The 6,881-nt window shown below is 33.7% G+C and overlaps 1 pseudogene; it reads left to right on the top strand.

The window, feature by feature from the left end:
• The first annotated feature begins 4,018 nt into the window (after positions 1-4,018).
• On the top strand, positions 4,019-6,881 carry LOC100778796 (cytochrome P450 71D8-like; annotated as a pseudogene).

Genomic DNA, 6,881 nt, shown 5'->3' with positions numbered 1-6,881 from the left:
AAAACTCAACTGAAAACAAATGCAAAAAGTGAAACGGAAGAGGACACCAAAATGAAGAAGAAAGAATGGAAACCGAGCATAAATGAGCAGATTCAAAGTTGCTAGTGAAAGGACCCAAAAACGCTGGAGAAGAAGCCACGTACACCACCAATAGAAGTAAACCACCGAAGCTAGAAACGCCAAACCTAAACACTCAACAACACACCAAGCTATGTGGCATAAAACCAACCCAACTACCCATAACCATAAAATGACCAAAAAACCAAGAAAATGGACAAATGTCAATACCTAAGTCATGGGCATTTTAGTAAATTTGCCATACTCCAATTTTAGTATATAGATATTGATTTAAAGAGAGAGTAAAGAGAATCGAATGACTAATTCAAATTAGTAATTATACCATTCAATAACTTTATATAGCAATAAATTTGATATTTCTAACTGTTAAATTTTAATTATATTGTATACGTACGTTGATTATTTGTGTTAAATTTCATGAAAATTGAACACCAATAAAATGATCAAATATTCTATATTTTAATATATCTTAAAAATATATATAAATTCAATTATGATTCACATTAATGAGGTATTAAATAATTTTTTTATTAATATTTTTTATGCATAATTTTTATTTATTAATATAAAACTTGATAGATATAATCTACGTGAAGAGACGAAACACTTATACCAAATCTTTATTCAAACTATACTCTAGATAAATTATTTTAATTTAAAATTATTTTTTTTCAAATATATATTAGAAAATCAGTGATAACACGTTTATCCTTTTTTAATTTGAATTCAACAATTTAAGATTTAATGAAAAAAAACCAATTTAACAATGAAAAAATTAAATTATTAAATCGATCATTAAATATGCAAATAAGGTGCCAGAGGACAGTGTAAATCACTCACTGGTTCACACAAGTTAGGGTTTTCACATAACCCTTTTCTTGATCACAACACCTCACTCCAGCTTCTCTAACAATAAACTTCTGCAACTGTGTTTATGCACAGATTAGACGACCCCAGTCGAATAAAAAAAATATGTTGCATTAATAATTATTAATAATATAATTCAAAAGTTTTGCATAGCAGCCCCAACTGACTATTATTCAATGCTAAACGCATACGATTTGAGATTGAGTACAAACTGGTTTTCAGGAACTCCATCACTGGAATAAGTATTAAGGTGAATTGGATAAACTTTTAAAAATAAATAAATATCAGGTAAACAACATTAAGGTGAGTTTTGATAAATAAATTCATTAAATATTTATTTATTACAGTATTTTTTTACATTAAAATTTATGTTGTAGATTTATTTTTTCTTGTCCAGGGTTATAGACAGATCTGTTCACGTTCGTGAATGTCACTGACACAAGAAAATTTTGCATAATGTGTGAATTGAACAAGGATTCAACTAATAAATAAATTGTTTTCTCTAATTTGAACTCATTTGAACACATCAAGACCTCACATGCCATACAAAATCTTTGGATTTGTTAAGATTTATTGATAAATTAATAAAAAAATTATAAAAATATTCATAAAAATAAAATAAATTATCAAATTATAAAATATTAAATTATTTTCATATATTCAAATATTTTTTTTAGCAACTTCATCAAACACCTTTCCTTTTTGTTTTTGACAGAAACAAACTTAAGACATTTCATTAATAATCAAATGACAAGAAGGAACATGCATGACTAAACAGTTTGACACGGGGCAGAAGTTTCCTTTATTTAATTATTTTAACACCTTTCCTAATCACAAAAGATTTCAAAAACATCATATTCAAAATCTGGTCAATTTTTCCTAGGCTGCGGTTTCTTTTATTTTTATTTTTAATCAGTATGTGGATTCTTATATGATATATCACTTAGTTACGTCTTAATTAAAACAAAGATTAATTTTCACTTTTAATTCCAAGTATCACAATTGTGCAATTTCAATCTCTTAGATTTTTGTGACTTTCTTAGGTATAACAATCACGTACGTCTTAATTAAAACAAAGATTAATTTTCACTTTGAATTTCAAGTATCACAATTGTGCAATTTCAATCTCTTAGATTTCTGTGAATTTCTTAGGTATAGCAATCACGTATTTTAGTCTCTGCGTTTAATAGACGATAATCGTACTTGTTTATATATATAAATATAAAATAATATACATACCCAAGGTTTAAAACTGGACAATTGTAAGACTTGAGATCTTAATTGAAGTTAAATGTTGATGGACTAAAAAAGTATATTTGTGATACCTAACGGATTCAATTGGCACAATTGTAATGAGGAGGACTAAAATCACATAATTGTGATACCTAGAAGAACAAAAGAACATGGGACCCTAAAAACACATAGGTTTTGTTAAAGGCCACTTCTAGGGTGGACCACCATCATAGATCTTCCCACATGCACCACTCTTTAGAAACCTTAGATTAATAAGGTACATGTTACTATTGTACACCTTTCCCACCAAATTTTACTCTCCCTTCCTCTCCACTGTTTCCGATGACCACTGCATTGGCCTGTGGCCGCCCATCACTACGGGACACCGCTATTTTCCTCCTATCAGCCGCAAACACCACCTTCATCCACCAACCTCCCCACTTCCATCATCTCCTTCTTCCGCTTTACAAACACCCAAAATCATATCCCACACAAACCCCTCCATGGAAAGCAACAACAACACCTACCGAAACAGCACCATTGAGCCCAATCACTACACCGCAGAGAAACCGAATCTGACCCACGCTTGGCCCTCTCCAAGTTTGAGCATCTGCATCTCTGGCATTGACCCACACTTACGTATTTGCATTTAATAGACCAAAATCGCACTTATATATATATAATTATAAAATATTATATATACAAATTAAAATTACAAAAATATAAATTTATAGGCACTAAAAATGAAAAAAAAAATATAGTAACCAAAATTCAAAAAGCACAACAAAAATTATATATTTAAGCCTATTATTAATTAAAAAAATACATTAAATACAAGTTATCTATTTTTTATGATAAAAGTTAAGTTGTATGTACGACGTACAACTCACAAAATAAAATTAAAATAATAATATTTAGTTTATTATAAACTCATTCAATTTAATCGCCCTTGTAAGAAAACAAAAACCTCTTAATTTATTCATCACTTCGTATTACCGTGATAAGAAGGATACTGTACGAAAGTGATACTAGCTAGATTCAATTAGAAAAAAGACTTGAAGGACCTATCCTTACGTAACTCCTATTTTTTAGTTGCCATGTTAAAGGGTTGACATGGGACCTAATGAAACTCCCCTGACAGAAAGATAAAAAACTAAAAAAAAAAAAAAGAACCCTCAATATACAGTCAATACAGTTACAGGCTTGAAGAAAGAGTCATAGATGCTTGTATAAAATCTATAATTTATAGTTTGTAATTGCAGTAGGTATATATTATTGAACTCATCACCTCACGAACGAATTCTATTAATTATTTTAGTACGGTTAATTCTTTGGACATAAAACATAACATGCATTTGAAGGATCAAATCACTATAAAGTAAAATAAAGGAGGTAAATAAGGAGAAATTGTTTGTCTTTGAAGGACATAATGAGAAATTGTTAAGAAAATAATCAAATACTACTGCCCAGTTAGATACTTTGACTTGGTGCCCAACAGCAATTAGAGTGCAACGACAATTTCTATTTTGACTTAGTGCGCATGTGCAACAGCAATTATATAGCTTTCAACGGTCAAGGTTCTCACTACCACATTAACTATTGCTGCCCAAGTGGCACTTATATATCTACAATAGTATTACACAATATAAAAGGAGTAACGATGACATCCTAATGAAGTGAACATGTAAAATAACTGTAACTGCAATTAAAAATGGAATCCAAAACAATTTAAAAGAAAATAAATGATTCAACGGCCATCAAGAATTGAAAAGAAGTCATTCAACGCCCCAAAAATGCATCTTCTAAAAACAAATGAATAAATTGTTGACCTTGCTGATTCAAGACTCTATAAGTAGGAACAAGCCCCAGGCAAACAATACAAACATACTTGAGAGCTTTAGGGTGCTCCCAACTCGAGAGCTAATTAACTCTATAGACTAGCTAGAAACTAGAAAGTCATGGAAGCTCAAAGCTACTTGTTGCTTATTGGCTTGTTCTTTGTATTGCATTGGCTTGCAAAATGTTACAAAAGTAGTGTCTCTCAGAAACTTCCACCAGGACCAAAGAAACTACCCATCATAGGGAACCTGCATCAACTAGCAGAAGCAGGTTCACTTCCACACCATGCTCTGAGAGATCTTGCCAAAAAATATGGACCCCTCATGCACCTCCAACTTGGTGAAATTTCAGCAGTGGTTGCATCCTCCCCAAAGATGGCCAAGGAAATAGTGAAAACACATGATGTTTCTTTTCTTCAGAGACCCCATCTTGTTTTTGGCCAAATGATATCCTACGGGGGATTGGGCATTGCTTTTGCTCCATACGGTGATCATTGGAGACAAACGAGGAAAATGTGTGCCACGGAGCTTCTGAGCACCAAAAGAGTTCAGTCTTTTGCTTCCATTAGAGAAGACGAGGCAGCAAAGTTTATCGACTCCATTCGCGAATCTGCTGGTTCGCCTATCAATCTCACCAGTAGAATTTTCTCATTGATATGTGCCTCTATTTCAAGGGTAGCATTCTGATGCAATCCTACCCCGCAAGGGCATTGGATAGAAAACTCCAAGTAGATTGGGCTAGAGATGCAAGAGAAGGCCCTAGGGTTCTTATGAGCCTTAGGGTAGATTTCGGGCCCATGGGCTAAGTACGAGCCCACTTATCTTTGTAAATATTAGATTAAGGTTTCATTATTTTTGGGCCTTGTATTTAGGGCTCCATAATGTAGGTAGGGTACCCTAGAAATATAGGATTTTTCAGCCCTTGTATTTTAGGGCACCTAGACTAGTTTTTGTATTAGGGGTAGTTTTGTAATTTCACATGCACTAAGTGGATGTTTGATGTGTGTGGTTGGAAATAAATTTAATTGAATTGGTAGAAGTCCAATCCAATTAAATTTTAGAGGGGGAGGTGAGCATTTGCTTACTACACCCCATTGCCACATCATATAGTCACACTTTGTGCATGTCCTTCATGCTTTTCATGCCTTATGACACCTAAGCACACTTAGTGGAGAATCTTGGAATTGATCTTGGATTAGTGGACTGAACCATAACTAAAATTCACTAATCATAATTAGTGAAATTTTGGCTCCAAAGTTTGAATCCACAAATTCAATTTCAAATTCAAGTGAAATTTGAATTTCCCTCCAATTTTGTGTGACACTTAGGCTATAAATAGAGGTCATGTGTGTGCACTTTTTTCAACTTTGATCATTTGAATATTAAACTTCAGATCTCAAAGCTCATTTAGAGCACAAAATTTCGTGCTCTTCTCTCCCTCTCCCTTCATTCATCTCCTTCTTCCTCCAAGCTCTTATCCATGGCCTCCTATGGTGGTGAGCTTCTTCTAGACTCATCTTCTCCTTGAAGTGGCGTCTCCTCTCTCTCTTCCTTTCTCCATTCCGCTGCCATTCATCTTCCAAGAAGCAAAGGAATCCATTGATGAAGAAGATCCTAGGCCTACAAGCTCCAATGGAGCTTGCATCACATTCGGTGGCATATACAAGGATCAAGATGAGTTTGTTGTGTCTTTGATCCGAAAAATAGTAGAATCCGGGGGAGGATTCGACCTTGCTGATGTCTTTCCTTCAATTCCATTCTTATATTTCCTAACTGGAAAGATGACCAGATTGAAGAAGTTGCACAAGCAGGTTGACAAGGTCCTGGAAAACATCATCAGAGAGCATCAAGAAAAGAACAAAATTGCAAAAGAAGATGGAGCTGAATTAGAGGACCAAGATTTTATTGATCTTCTCAGAATCCAACAAGATGACACCCTCGACATCCAAATGACGACTAACAACATCAAAGCTTTGATATTGGTAAGTAAATGCCTCAAAACTTCTATTATATTTCCTGTTTCTGAAGTACGTTTTTTCTCACTAACATCTCTTTTTATAACATTAATCTCTTTAATCCTCTCATTTGTACTAATTACTTTATCTTACATTTTTCTTCCTTTTCTTCTCATCTCCTTTTCTATTAAAAAAGTTGCCCGATTTTGATATATAAATGCAATTTCTCTTTTCATTTTACCAAACTTTATATAAAGATATTTTATTTGATTCACCAGGACATATTTGCTGCTGGAACTGATACTTCAGCATCAACACTAGAGTGGGCTATGGCAGAAACGACGAGAAATCCAACAGTGAGGGAGAAAGCACAAGCTGAATTGAGACAAGCTTTTTGAGAAAAGGAAATAATTCATGAAAGTGATCTTGAGCAACTTACTTATTTGAAGTTGGTGATCAAAGAGACATTCAGGGTACACCCACCTACTCCTTTATTGCTCCCTAGAGAATGCTCTCAACCAACCATCATTGATGGCTATGAAATACCTGCCAAAACTAAAGTCATGGTAAATGCATACGCAATTTGTAAGGATTCCCAATATTGGATTGATGCTGATAGGTTTGTCCCTGAAAGGTTCGAGGTTAGTTCTATCGATTTCAAAGGGAATAACTTTAATTATCTCCTTTTTGGGGGAGGAAGAAGAATATGCCCAGGCATGACATTTGGTTTAGCTAGCATTATGCTTCCACTAGCTCTACTACTGTATCACTTCAACTGGGAACTCCCAAACAAGATGAAACCTGAGGAAATGAATATGGATGAACACTTCGGATTGGCTATTGGGAGGAAAAATGAATTGCATTTGATTCCCAATGTTAATTTATGATCATTGAGTACACGATTGACGTA

This window comes from Glycine max, chromosome 10 (assembly GCF_000004515.6).
Source record: "Glycine max cultivar Williams 82 chromosome 10, Glycine_max_v4.0, whole genome shotgun sequence".
Taxonomy (NCBI): Eukaryota; Viridiplantae; Streptophyta; class Magnoliopsida; order Fabales; family Fabaceae; genus Glycine; species Glycine max.
This window is presented reverse-complemented; position numbering and strand designations above follow the sequence as displayed.